Source organism: Prunus mume, linkage group LG6, assembly GCF_029339155.1.
Source record: "Prunus mume cultivar Tortuosa linkage group LG6, ASM2933915v1, whole genome shotgun sequence".
Lineage (NCBI taxonomy): Eukaryota > Viridiplantae > Streptophyta > Magnoliopsida > Rosales > Rosaceae > Prunus > Prunus mume.
The window spans coordinates 3,145,231-3,160,541 of record NC_142703.1 but is presented as its reverse complement, the minus strand read 5'-3'; the positions used below and the strand labels follow the sequence as shown (position 1 = coordinate 3,160,541).

The following is a 15,311-nucleotide window of genomic DNA, read 5'->3' as shown; positions in this document are numbered from 1 at the left end:
AAGGATCATAGTCAAGCTATACCATCACTAGAATCAGCATTGTTGATTTAAATGAACATCATTAGTTTCTTGTATAAAAGGTTTTAGCTTTTAACCTAAAAACAACATAATTCTCAGGATTTAGGAACTCTAGAAAACCAGCAAACCTTCTTAATATATCTGTCAAATTCACAATCATGTTCTCTAGTGTCACGTCCCGAATTTTCAACAACAAATAACATGCTAAGTTATTACAAACTGATCTCGGACGTGAAGCTCGGAACCTTCACCAAATGTACAATGAATCTTTTCTTTTTTCATAATACAATACCACATGTTCCGAACCACAATGTCAATAGTGACTCCATCTTCGAGTCAAATATTACATTACAACATATATAATAAATTGAACAATCAACATATTACTTACTCTGCTCCTCAAAGCTTAATACATACAGCGGAAGTCTAAACACACCAACACTCTCAAACCAAACTTTGTACACTGCAAGTACACCTTCTGCTTTCAGCTCCTTACGAAGTCATGGGTTCCTATTCTCTGTAGAATTAGCCCCTACACCATCGAATAGTGTACCGGGTTCATCAAAGAACAAACCCAAAAGCTTTCTTAAGCTCGTATGAGTAAACCACAACCAGCAGTATATATAAGTCATTTACACATGATATACAAACACATGCACTTTCATTAGCATACCACAATCCTTGTATAACCAAGGTAATCATACTCAATCATCTCATCACAATCACAATTCTTTTAATTTATAAGAACTATTCGGTCCTCAGCTAACCCAAAACCTGTTTCAAATCCGTTAGAAACACAACCCATAAATGTCACTCTTGGACAACAGAAGTGAGAATATGCTAGACTCTCCCAACTCACGAACACTAAAGTACACATCCATTTGTGCCTGTTCACAAATATGCGCCAAAGCCAAGTAACTATGTGTTACCATCATGAACATCCGCAATGGCGACAACTAGAGCTCTAACTGGTTTGGGGCCTCGCACCCTAGGGCTATAATCCCTAATTACTTGTCACGGTCAGACCTCTTTACGAGGTCCTCTTCCGATTGAAGGAATCAATGCAGTCTCACATCTATCCTTCCAATCACAACACACACCGAAAATAATAAATATGTATTTCCGCATCAAATATTGTTTTCTATCAAATTACATCCATCACAACAATATATATTTACTTATATATCTTTACGTGGCCATTCATTCATGAACACCACCATACAATCATAATATATATGGTCATTCCCAAAAATACCATCCATTTTGCAAAAACTTGCAAATTCATTTAAAATTAAAACACATTTAAATGATTTTAAAATCACACAAAACTGTTTCTCAAAAACCACATCAGCATGTTAATTATATCCATTAACATTATCAGAACCACATTATATTAAATATAATAATATCTTATCTTACTCACAACCATAATGGTTTTACTCACCTCTCGTCCAAGCTGCGTAACTTCAACAACTCATAAGTCCACAACAACCACTCAAGCTCTACAATCCTCAAACTCTGGCTTTGCAAAAACTAAGAAAAGTTTGCAACTCAACTTAGAATCCAAAATCCAAGATTCCGCTCCCAAATGAGGAGAATGCCCTTCAGACCCACCCAGAGGTCCAAAGTAATCAAATCTTGTCCAAACAATTCCAAAATAGTGACGTACACATTGTCGACGTCAAAACATGACCAATGACACCCATTGTCCAAAAAGCCACTATTTGGGTTCCATGGGTCCCACATATCCAACAATACTTCTAAAATCCTCCTAGGGCCCGCAACCTCATATTTCAAATCCAATCACACTAATGGACTCTAAATAGTCCTGACATCACCCTTTATCAATTTGGGCCCGATCCAACGGTCAAATCATTCTTGATCGCATGATCAAGCATGATCAAACAGTGATCGCTCGCCTTAACTTCGAAACACAATAACTTCAAATCGGGAAGTCTGATCTCCATTATGTCTAATCCTACAGACTCAAAAAAACACCAACTATAACATATATAAAATCAGACAAGATGCAACTATCCGATCATCTCCGATCAACAGTTCAAAATTGCAAGGCTGTGATCATCAATCAAACGACGAAATCTCAACACTTAGAGAACACCACCATGCTTAGCACCTCTAGGATTACAACCTGTCTCAAACCCTCCAACTCAGAATCCCCACCATGGGCCTCCACTAGCCACCATCGCTAGTGGTGGTTTGGGGTACTATTCCAATGACGGAAAAGCTTAGAATCTATGGTCAAGACTTATACCAAAACGTTCGCAACAACAAGTAGAGCAACTTTAATTTTTACCTCAAAGTTCAATTTGAAGCGGAAGTGGCTCAAACCACCGATTGAAGTCGTTGACTTCACTATTCATGAGCCAACTTCCGAACACCGTTGCGCCTTCACCATTGCTCAGATTGCTCAATTCTTGTTGTTTTATGCTCGCGGAATACTCAGCTTTCGATCGACATGGGTGGTGTCGATCACCTTCACTGGACGCCACCACAGCAGCCGCTGAAAATCAACCTTCTGGCCTTTCATAATTTATGGACAAAATCTGTCACTGTTCACTTTTGAAATGAACTCACTGAAAGTTCAAACGAGCATAAATTCTTCGTTTCAACTAGGATTTACCGACCATTTGGGCCTACGAGTTCGTGAGATCAAGCTCGATTTGCCAATCCAAAATTATAATTTTCTCACTTCAATTTATTGTACTTCTTTAAAAATTCATAAAATTAAATGTAAGGGCATTTTAGTCCTAATTTGAGATTAAACTCATTTAATTCAATTATTTTCACATCAACACAACTTTAAAAAAATCCCAAGATCGCTATCCACCTTGTATGATTTTTCGAAACATTAATAACAAAAAATCGCAAATTTGAGGTTATTTCATCTAGTGTACCACAATTTGTGGCCAAATAAACCTTAGGATTTCTGAAAAGATTGATTTCAAATCCAGGAATTTGTTGTTGTTGTTAAGGTTCGTTTATTCAATCAAACATTTTGGAGGAGTGGAAAATGGAACGTAGTTATAAATTTATTGTATTAAACAAATGAACATAAAAACATAAGGATTCATAACAAATCAACAAATACCAGACGGGCTAAATAAGCTGCCTACAAACACCAATATTTAATTGAAAGTTCTTCCAAAGCAAAGGCCCCCCTTTCGGTGTTGGTGGTGGCACATCGAAGCCATAACTCAGGTCTCTGTTGCATACCGGCGTTGGCTTAATCGGAACAATGGACGAATCAAACACCTTACTGTGACAAACAGGGCACTCCATTTGAGAGGTGAAGAAGTGCAACCATTTGTCCAGACAATCCCGGCAATATAAATGACCACATGGAGTCACCACTGGCTCCGTTGCCATCTTCAAACACAACTTGCAGTCAAAATAGGCTGCACATCTTGGTGGAGACAGTGGCTCTGGGCCGTAGATTTCATCATACTCATGATCGTGATCTTGATGATGGGTAGAGCTCAAATTATCACTTTGTGGGCCATATATCTCATGATCATGTTCAGTTTCATAGGTAACAGATGAATCGCACATTGAATGAACAGAAGAACAAGAAAAGTCGTCATCAGATTCAGAGATAACATCTTCATCCATGTGCTCATACTCTTCTGGTTTTGGAATGGTGAAGTGGAAAACCTCACGAGGCATCATAACGCGCATCCGTGGCTTACGGGTTTCGTTGTTGGAAGCCATTGATGATGCAACGCCTAGCTAGCCTGCCCAAAACTAACCAAACCCGGAATGCAAGAACTCAAACAGAGTGAACAAGGAGGCCAACGATTGAAGAGCAAATACTACAGAGTGAAGTGAGAACAAATTTTAGGGTTTCTAATTTCCTCACCACCAGATAGGTATATATAGGGATTTCGAATCCTAAGTCTACTAGGAGTAGTGGGATTCCGTGGTCCGCAAGGTTTCCAGACGACAGTAGTATTTTTTTATTGGTAAATAATCATTTTTGTTTAAAATAAAAAGTAGAAAATACCCTCTTTTTTAAAATAAAAAAATTAGAGAAAAAAAGAATATTATATTCGTTTATGATATAATGGCGGTTACTGTTCACATGAATAGTAATGGCTAATGATAGATACAACAACGAAACATGTGAACAGTTCACTTAATTAAGTAATGGCTAATGATAGATACTATTCATGTGACTAAAATTAAGTGGCTAATGATAGATACTATTCATGTAAACAGTAACCGCCATTACTTGCTATTTGCCATGATAAATGGGTGGAAGCACTCTTGTTGGTTCAGTGGCAAGGTTGATGATGGGCAAGGCGGAACCACACTAAGCTACAGGGCTGTGTGTTTTTAAGAAAAAAATATAAAACTTATATATATATATATATATATATAACTTATTTTCAGATATTAGTTAGTGGCGCTGTACAGATTATCTTATTTCCATTTTCAACATTTAAGTAAATGTCTTTGTCATTTTACTTTTATTTATTTTTATATTACTCTATTTATTTAAGTTTACAATGTAAATAAGGAAGTACCCCCTATTTGGATTCAAATAAAAATACTAGAAAATCAAATTCCCACTAAATCAAAATATGAAAAATCGGTTTTAGTGCAAAATACGATTTAGGCTAAAAATAATGGCTCATTAAGTCAATATATACTTCATACTAAAATCCCATAAAATCAAGTTTTCTTATTTGATGTGTAAGGAATAAAAGCCGCCAAAAATTATCTTAAGAAAATGATTATTTCGAAAACTCATTTTTCATACTTAGTCAATATTTTTACATAAAATAACTTTTCATCTATAATATGAATGCATGAAAGAACCTAAGATCAATCTAGGTAAAAAAATCTTAGATGTTCAATCCACTATGGTGTTAAACCCTACTTGGTTTATGTTAAAACTTATTGAAAATTAGTCTATGGAGCTATGAACTAGCTTGATTTATATGATTTAATGTTTACTTTTATTTCTAGAAAGACTATAGAAATTGTAAGTACCAAAAAAAAATAATCACTAAATTTTAAAGCTAATAACTTTAGCTAGCCCACCTGTTGAAAAATTTCTGGTTCCGCCCTTGATGATGGGGTGGATTTGGAACAGGGGTGGCGGTGGGTTCTCTCGCTCTCTCTCCTCCCTCAATGGCTATTTCTCTCCATTTCTCTCCTCACCCTTGCTTGGAATTTGCATGGGCAGCCGCACTCTCTCCAACCTTCCATTTGGCAAGCTTAGTTTTCAATCTTTTTTTTTTCCTTCAGATGAATTGATTTATCTAGTTTTCATTTTTTGTTCTTAATTTCTGATTTTTTTTAATTTTTTTTTCAATTTAAGACTCAAACACGAGATCTCACTCTTGTGCTCACGATGGTGGAACCAGGGATCTCACTCTTGCCCTTTACCATGGTATATTGGTCGGGTTGGCCACGGTTGGGTGTCTTGAGGAATTTTTTTGGCGGGACATGAGGAGGAGTTTTTCGGTGGAAGTCTGGCCGTGTGATTTGTTTGAGCACTTCCGCCTATTTTCCATGGCAAAGGGCAATGACAAGCAAGGGTTACCGTTCACGTGAATAAAATATGCCCTAGCAATATTTTTGTTACTTTTTCACCCATTGTCATAGCAACTCAATGACAATTACTATTCACATTGGATTAATTTTATTTATATGTATGAGATTAATAATAATAAAAATTGCTAGATATGTATTAAAAAAATATTCTGAATTTTTTTGGTGATTTTTTTTAAAAAAAATAATTTTTTTTCTTTGTTAACATCAACATGATGTCACACCTAAAGCAACAGCTCTGTTCTTGCCTTTGAGCCTGCCAAGGCTTGGTGGAGCCCATGCCTTGCCTGGGCTATTTTGTACCCTGGAGATCCATTTCTCTGCATGGGCAGCCTTTTGCCAAGGCAGGGCCTACTGGAACTGCTCTTAATGGGGTTGGGGATGATTGAGTTAAAACAAGAGAAAAGGCTTGGGTTAAAAGAGATGAAAGCGTTGTCCTATAAAAAGAAGGTTTACATGGCTAGGATTGGGTTTATTTATAAATTTGTAAATAAAAAAAGGTTTACACATTAGAAAGACTAAAATACCCTTCAAAATAGATGAAAAATTGAATGGTGTTAAAGTCATCTGACTTTCTACAAAAATCCCCAAACAAAATGAAGAGAATTACCACTGGATTGGCGTGTCACTTATTCTAACACATTTTCTTTTGGCCATTTATTTAGCCTAGAATTGGATTATAAGGAAGCTATCATCTCAGCTACAAACGGATGTAGCAACACAATTTGAGCTAACCTCCAAAGCACCAAACTCGAGATAGATTCGAGATTTGTTTTCTAACATATAACAGTCAGGCACATACTCAATGATCTGGTTCCAACAAAATCAACCAAGCTCAAGACTGCAAACCCTATACCCTAAAGGTCGGTGACCTAAAACTTATGCATCACTTTTTCCTGAAGCAAAACAGATTGAAGAGTTTATTTATAAAAAGAAAAGAATGAATGTACTGCTCTATTATTTTCTAAAAGAGAAAGGTATACAACTTTCAAGTTTTGGTCAGATATAAACGAGAACAATCCTTATCCTACCTTCGAACTACAAAAACATGGCTGCCACACACATTGAGCGGGCAGCTCACTAGCTAGTATCCCTCCCTAGAAAAGGATCTTAAACTTCACTACTGAAGAACCCCAACCCCCATTTTGCCCCTAAAATAGACATAATTAGCTGAGCAGGCATCCAAAAATTTCTGCAACCTAACGCAGGTTCGGTACCTCCTGAGGTCAGGGAGCAGCCTGGGTAGGAGTAGGAGGTCCATCAACTCGGAAACCCTGACCACGCCCACGACCTCTTGCCCTGCCTCGGCCACGCCCTCGTCCTGCAAGAACCAAGATAGAAACCATTAAAAGGTTATATTACATTCATATATTAAGAATGAAAGACAAATTTCGCAGATAGCCTAAGAAAAATATCAAACGCATCAGCACCAAAGGAAACTCAATGCCAGCAACAAAAATGAAGGCGGATTCCACCTTTCTTCATTCTAATAAAAGATTTGTTATTTGTATGACAATTTGCAACATTCAAAGTCAATTTTGTTATTTGTTCGGGAACTAACCAAAATTTTCAAAAGCGCCCTCGACAATGTAAATTATTCATCCCAACATACACGTCCCATGGAAGCTTTAGTTTACATGATTTGACTATTTAAATTTAAAAATCCATATCTTAAGAAAAGGATTCATAATACAACGGGGAAGATTATAATCATAGATATACATTTCTCCATTATATTATTTAAACACAATGGATTTAATGATGTGAAAGCTTACCACGACCTTGTGTAGGAGGTGCCCCACCTCCATAATCATTATAAGCATTATAACCACCTGATTCCAGCTGCATACTTCCACCACCATATCCTCGTCCACGTCCACGATAACCACGGATTCTTCCACGACCTCTGACCCCTGCCACCATAGCCGCGCCCACCATCAAAGCCACCATAGCCGCGCCCACCATCAAAGCCACCATAGCCACGCCCACCATCAAAGCCACCATCACCATTGTATTCTACTACTCCATTGCTGACATTCCCTGTACAAAAGAGATACATGAACTATTACTGCTTTTTAAATCATACAAAATTAGCTGGTATAATGTAAAACAACACCAAAAGCAAATATACTGAATAAAAAAGATAAACAGCCTGCTACTGAAAATCAAGGTATTAAAGAACAAAACTGATAGAAAAATGAGAGTTTAAAAACAGAAATATTGACGAAAAGTAACGATATAGGTAAAAATTTGAGAGAAAGGACATAAATTTTGAGAAAATATGGAATTTTAAATGAAATTTGAGAAATTATACTATTTTGACCAAATAAAACGAATCACACAAGCAACTCAATACTACATAGAATTCCTAGGTTTTCAAAATTTTCACTCTCTTATCATCTCTATGCATAGATATGGTTTATTTTGAGGACTGGATAACCATATGAACTTGGCATTGGTGGCGCCTGTTCCTGCCAGAAGTTAGAGTAAATGATTTTAAAAAGATTTCCAAAGAACAAAGAAAAGAAAAAGAGGACCAATCAAAGGTTCAACCCTTACTTCCCAATTGATGCAAACCCTACACTTGATGGAAGTCTATAATGCTTTATCAAATTGACAACTGATCTAAAAGCTCTATTTGATCTAATGGACTCAGTTTAAATATTCTAAACAATAAAAATTAAAATAATAGAAAAACAGCTGGAGATGCAGTCACATCATCCATCATAAGCAAGTTAATTTCTCCAATACACAGACAACTTCACCCACTCACCTAAAAAACTTACCTATGTCTACATCTGAGACACCGTGACATGGACTTCACCAATTTATTCACCAAAACCTCCCTGACACTATACCCTTATCTCCCTCACTATTGACGTGTTACACAAAATTTCTCTCTTTCTTACAGATGTATTTGTATTTCTTACAAATTGTTTTCTGCAATCAACAATCTCCTAACTTAGTCTTAGTTTAAAAAATATATACATATGTTATAATCTCCTAAATTAGTGTTTTTATTTTTATTTACTTTTACCAACAGTATACGTTTAAAACTAAGTAACATATATTAATGAATGACTGAGCACTTTTTTAAATAGGAAAGAATGACTTCATTTAAATCAAAGAAATACAAAGATAAATGTCCTTGAGCAGACCAGCAGTGCACTAACTCAACTATACAATCTGGAAAGTAATCTCTCAAAAACAAAGTTATCAAAGCTAAACTGAAACCACAACAACAAAACACTCAACAACAGCTCCCCAACCAGAATCAATAAGAAAAGAACCAAGCCCATAATTAGGTCCAAAAACGCACTCCAATCCCATAGTTCAAGTGCATCTTTTTTTCCCCTATCTTTCTAGCATTTCTGTCCAACCAAATCACCCAGACAAAACAAAAAAGTTTCGAAATAACTTTTGCCTTAGATACATCCCCCCAGTGTTTCTCCACAAATGTTGAAGCACAACAAACCAACACAACGCATTAACCAATTAATTGCATGATTAAGAAACTTGCAGGCCCAATGCAAATTAATGTTTCTTCTTGTATTTGTACGGACGATTAAGCAAATTCCTGAATGATTGCATACTTTTATGCATTGATTGGTGAGGTATTTATTGTCTATGACAATGTCTACTAATTGGTGTGTAGTAAGTGATAAACTAAATAACTACTGTGATATGTGCATGATTAAGTACTTGAATAAAGTAATTGGAGAGGTATTACATATACTACATAATTTTATAACTAATTAGGATGCAGTTCTGAAAAATATTAAGGGTAATGTATGATATCTAGCAGAGGAAATAGAGACATGATAATGCTTGGGAGCATGGATTTTCATTAATGGAAAAAATAGGGCACAATATTCAAATATTGTGGCCTTGTGATTGGGACTGGTGGGGTTGATACAGCTTTAGTACCACCTCAGAGGTTTAGAACTTTGGATCCGAGACAATATGCAGCGAAACATTTCCCCATAAGTGAAGGCATACTTATTGAAGAATAAACAGCAATAGACGAAGAAGGCACATTGCGCTTAGGATGTATACAATGATTGGGAATTCCTGATGTACCCACCAGACAAAGAACATAAAAACGAGCAAGAAATCAGGAGGTACTGTGTGCTTCCAAATATTTACTAGTAAGCAAGAGAAAGAGAGCATATCCACAAGGTTTTCAAACAGGGTGCAACAATTTGGGTCTAGTGGTGGTATTATGGCAGTTTTTGCACTATGTGTATAGTTATAAAGAGCCACAACCTCTTAAATTCTTAAGTGGCTCCCTCCCCTCTTTGTTTTCTCTCTCACTCTCATGTTTAAATTCCTCTTGAATTGCAACTAAATTTTTAGTATGAATTAGAATTAATACAAGAAAAAAAAATAGACTGACAAATAAAACTTAGATTGATTTGTCACAAGAAAGAGCCTGAATTTTGTGAGGTGCCCCACCCTCCCTCTTGCAAAAATAGAGAAGAGTGTCAAGTAAGAAATAGCGTCATATGATCATTTAAAAAATCTGGTGGAAAGATGTGAACAGGTTAGGGATGGGAGTGCAACCTGGTCAACCCACACCTTATTAAGATAAGGAAATAAAAATTGGAAATAACACTTCATGACACCAACGAGCATTTGATTTCAACGAAGACAAAGTAAGGGAGGTTGCACATGTGGGCTAAATGGACAAGGCCTACTCAAATATCCCCATAAACTTTATGATATTACTCCAAAGGAACACTATTTTCCTTAAGTTGGTTGGTGTTTCATATATATGATCTTTGCTTAAAATTAACAATCCTAGTTTTCACATTACCACTAATTTGCCACATGTCACAACAAACCATCTAGGTTCTTTTGTTCCTTTTAAGGAAACTATCAGGCCCAACAACATTAGTCTTTTTCTCTGTAACCATACAACTTTGGATATTCAATATGAAATACTTCCAGGTTATGTCTAATAATGAATTGAACATGCTACTTCCCAAATTTCTATATATAATTTTTTATCCGCTTTAATTCATTTCACTCCAAATCAACTCATCTTTTCTTCACTCACACGTTATTAGGTCTTCAGTGCATACAACCATCTAAAATAAATTTCTCTAATCACACTCTATGAAACTACCTGTAGTTGTACCAATTCAAGGAAAATCCATTTTTCATCCAGCTGCTTAAGGAGGTTTGAGTAATCAAACCAATAATTCACAATGCTCGAAGTGCAAATAATGAACAAATAAAAAATAAAAATCACTTTGGAGCATTTAGTAAATTTGTGTATTACCTCTGCCTCTACCCCTTCCTCGACCGCGTCCTCTACCTCGCATACTAGGAGAGCCCTCTATTCACAAAATAAAACAAATAATTATTCATTTTTGTACCAAAAAAAATAATTTATTATTAAATGCTTAGAGCAGGATTAAATTCAAATCAGTGATCATAAGTTGTGGTTACCTCCTTCATAACCATATTCAGTCCATGGTTTCACTTGATCTGCTGGAATCGGTGCCTGATATCTGCATCATATTAAAAGTAAACCAATGTAAATCATCACACACATAGAACAATAATACAAACTCGTCTGAACTTTTTTTTCTTGTCAGCAAAAAATGTGACTTTGAAGATGGTAATCATATAACACAGCAGAAACTCCATGTGCATCAGATTTTATGAGCTAAAGATGATAATGGAAGCACAAAACACAGCCTGATATTGCTAGAAGCACAGAGAGAGAGAGAGAGAGAGAGAGAGATGAGTATCTGTAAACCCATGCTCATTACTGTTATTAAAAAAAAAAATCAGCAATTAGCTTGGGTAAAAATCCAGTTCTACATACCCTGTAGAGGATCCATCCAATTCTTTCTTGGACAAAGTAATTGTAATCACTGATACATGGCGAGTAGTTTCTACACTGTGTCAGTAGAATTTTATTAGCCAAACATAACACTCAATATGACAGAATGCATGAGAAATTATCATTGAGAAAGGATCATATTATGGTTCTCACGGATCGAGGCCTTCTTCCAGCGGCTCATACAAGTCAGTTATATCAGTAGAGCCAATATATGTGTTTTGATGAAGGTCAGCAATCCTTCGCTGAAGAGAAAACAATTTTGTAATGAGCAACATAACATGTACAGAAAGGCACACAAAATTGTTGAGTTGCTGATTTAAAGAACCTTAATAAGTTCAGCAATCATCACAGTCTTGTTGATAGCTCTGCCCATGGCTTTGAGAGCAATTTCATCAGATCCTTTCTCCTGTAAACAGAAAATAATAATGACACAACAGTGAAAAGATAACAAATGGTATATAATAAAGTTAGTAAAACATAACAAAAAAGAGGCCCAATAACTTTTCTGTTTTTTTTTTCTTCCCGAAAATAACAAATGAACAAAAAAATTATTTCCTTCTGCCACAGTTTAAACCAACACAAATTATCCAAGAGGCAGACAACTACAGATGCCTTTCTCAAAATTATTTAAACACCCTTCACGTAAACAGGAATAACAATGCGATATATATATATATATATATATATATATATATATAAGCAAACACATCTCTTAAAAAATGGGCTTCTCCCACAATGGTTCTTTTTTCTCATCAACAATGTACATTGGTACAAGAAAAACTGACTAAATTAACAAATAAATCATAATAAAATTACAGGATTGACAACAAAAAGCAAGCTGAAATTGCATCAGCACAAACATATACAAATCATCATTTACAATGCACTAGGGTCTTAAACATGAAAAACCGTTGAGAAATGATCCCCAAAATGCACGAACAACAACAAAAACAACAGCAACAACAGAGAGAAAGAGAGAGAAGGACCTGAAGCAGAGTGGTGGCGTAGGTAATGTAGTTCCTGATCCTGCCCTGAGTGGTAATGCGAATCTCATTCTCGTTAATTGGCGTTTCCTCCCGAGGTTTCTCTATCCTCTGATACCGATCCATTTTTCTGTCTACGTATTTCCTCACACAACAGAGACAGAGAACTGAAATTCAAATTCAAAACCTAAAAGAAGTCAGAAGAAAACAACGCCGGCATTATACGACAGATACCTGAATGAAGAACAACAACCAGAATTAGGGTTAGGGCTTGGGATTGGGATTGGGATTAGGATTGGGGTTGGGGTTGGGATAATGGTGGCAGTACCGTTTGAGAGTTGTTTCAGTCAAAAAGTGAAAGCTGAATACCCGCTCAATCAGAGAGTGACAGAACAGAAGGAACCCTAAACTTTGTTTCTTCTTTTGAAGTTTAATGACCAAAACACCCCATAGCTTTAGATAACTCCGATTTTCTGTCCAATTTTTTTTAGTAATGCTATTTCCACCTATCTTATTCTCTTACTTACTTTATCTTCAAAATTTTAAAGACAAATTTATCTTTTTGTAAAATGGCTTATACAAACTTAGGGGAAAAAAACATCAAACTCACATGTAATCCACCTATTTATACTGTTTGACAAACCAAAAAGAAAGAAAGATCAAGACCTGCATCTACATAAGGGGGGTGAACACAAGATAAAGAAAGGAAAGATGCCAAAAGTGCACGTAATGCAACAAGCTGCATACCACCCCCAATATCAGCAGTTTCATTTAGTTGGTAAATGTTTTTGTTCTCACCAGCCCGTGCCCCTTTAAGAGCAACTCCACCCATATTGCCCTTAGCCATGGCAAGGAGAGCGCAGCCACTATTCACGTGAATAGTGGTTGCCTTGCAAAATCAATTTTGTGTTTCACCCATTGCCTAGCTAAGGCGATTATTCATTTTTTTGTTTTATTCACAATTTTATTTACCTTAATAATTAATGTGGATAATATTTTCGGATAAGATTTACGGGTTCCTACGTGTCAAGACTATTCATAATCAGATAAAATTTCGGGATAAGATTTTTTTGAATTTCAAAATTCAAATTTCGGATGAATTTCAAAATTCAAATTTCAGATAAATTTTTGGGTTCAAATTTCGAATGAATTTCAAAATTCAAATTTATAAGAAAAAAAATCAGAATTTTTAGGATTTTTAGTTTTTTTCATAATTTTATTGTCCAAAAATCGCCACCGTTGGATTAAAATTTGGAATCAAATCGAGGCCGGGAGTGCCACGTGGCTTCCACCGTTGTGGTGGCGTCGCGTTGACGCCGCGAGTTCAAATGCACGCTAACGTTAAAAATTTGAAAACCGCGTGGACGACGCCACCGACGTCGTCATGGCGTCACCTCCACCGCGTTTTGGACTGGGCGAAGTTGCCTTGGGCGGCCCGGTTAGTGGGTCCCACACCCGGGCACGCATGGTGAAGCGGATTTTGTTTTTTCCCCCTCCTCGGGCTGCATGGTTGGAATAGCTCTAAGAGCATGTCCACCTCAAAGGCTAAGGCTAAGACAAGTGTAAGGCAAGGGCTGCTACTATTCACGTAAATAATGGTAACCTTACCTTTGTTGGTTCCACCTCAAAAAGCTAGGGCTAAGGCAATTACTATTCATTGTGCTTTATTTCCAATTTTTTTATACTTTAAACCATTAATTTTGATAAACTTTTCATATAATATTTTCGGTTGCCACGTGTCACTATTTATTATAAAATTATCACCTAAAAATTCAGATAACATTTTTGGATAAAATTTTCTAAATAAATTTTCTGATAAGATTTTTGGTTGCCACATGTCCATCATTTTTCAGAAAAGATTTTCGAATGAGAATCTCGGTTGCCACGTGTCTTATTCCAGATAATTTTTTTGGATATTCATTAAAAAAAATTATAATCTCATATTTCAGATAAGATTTTCACCCTCTAAAATTGCGCCACATGTCCCATGTTAGATAAGATTTTCATATATTAAAAAAATATATATAATCTCATATTTCAGATAAGATTTTCACCCTCTAAAATTTCACCACGTGTCCCATGTCAAATAAGATTTTCATATATTTTAAAAAAAATTATAATATCATATTTCATATAAGATTTTCACCCTATAAAATTGCGACACGTGTCATCTCTATCTTCTGAATCCCTCTATAAAACTACACCATCAACTCAAACCTCTCACACCATATCTTATCTATTCCTTCATTTCTTAGATTTTACAAAACACATTCTACTCTCAATGTCAAACTTGAGGAGGGTGTTGGAGAGGCAACAACAAGAAGATGAAGAAATCCGGCGCAAACATGCTGATGAAGATAAGGAGGCCGATGAAGAAGAGGAAGAAATGCTTGTAGCGGCGGTGTGTATGCTTAATTAATCAAGGCAACACCCCCATCGTCGTGCCTTGAATGTGGACAGATTTAGGGAGTCTCGGGGTAAAAATCTCATGGAAGATTATTTTATCCCAAATTCATTATATCTTGTTTCTAAGTTTCGAGAGAGATATAGAATGCAGCCACATTTGTTCCAAAAAATCATGCATGATATTTGTAATTACGACACATACTTCATTCAGAAGTATGATGCTGTTGGAGTTTTGGGTCTTCTCCAGGAGCAAAAACTTACAATTGCTTTGCGGATGCTTGCTTATGGGGCATCTGCAGAGCAGGTGGATAAGATTGCAAGGATGGTGAAATCAACTATCCTAAAGTGCTTGGTGAGATTCTGTGATGCAGTAGAAAATTTGTACACGAGGGAGTACCTTTGCAAACCTACGCCGAGGGACTTGCAAAGGCTTCTACAAAAAGCTGAGGATCGGGGTTTCCCAGGAATGATTG

The 15,311-nt window shown here is 36.2% G+C and overlaps 1 pseudogene across 1 annotated transcript; it reads right to left on the bottom strand.

The window, feature by feature from the left end:
* Positions 1 to 6,514: 6,514 nt before the first annotated feature.
* On the bottom strand, positions 6,515 to 12,811 carry LOC103336247 (uncharacterized; annotated as a pseudogene). Its single transcript, XR_016127974.1, has 9 exons — positions 12,667 to 12,811; positions 12,436 to 12,566; positions 11,775 to 11,855; positions 11,603 to 11,691; positions 11,432 to 11,506; positions 11,050 to 11,111; positions 10,880 to 10,936; positions 7,371 to 7,635; positions 6,515 to 6,916 (listed from the first exon to the last, which is right to left on the bottom strand). The product of XR_016127974.1 is annotated as an uncharacterized LOC103336247 (transcript).
* Positions 12,812 to 15,311: the final 2,500 nt, after the last annotated feature.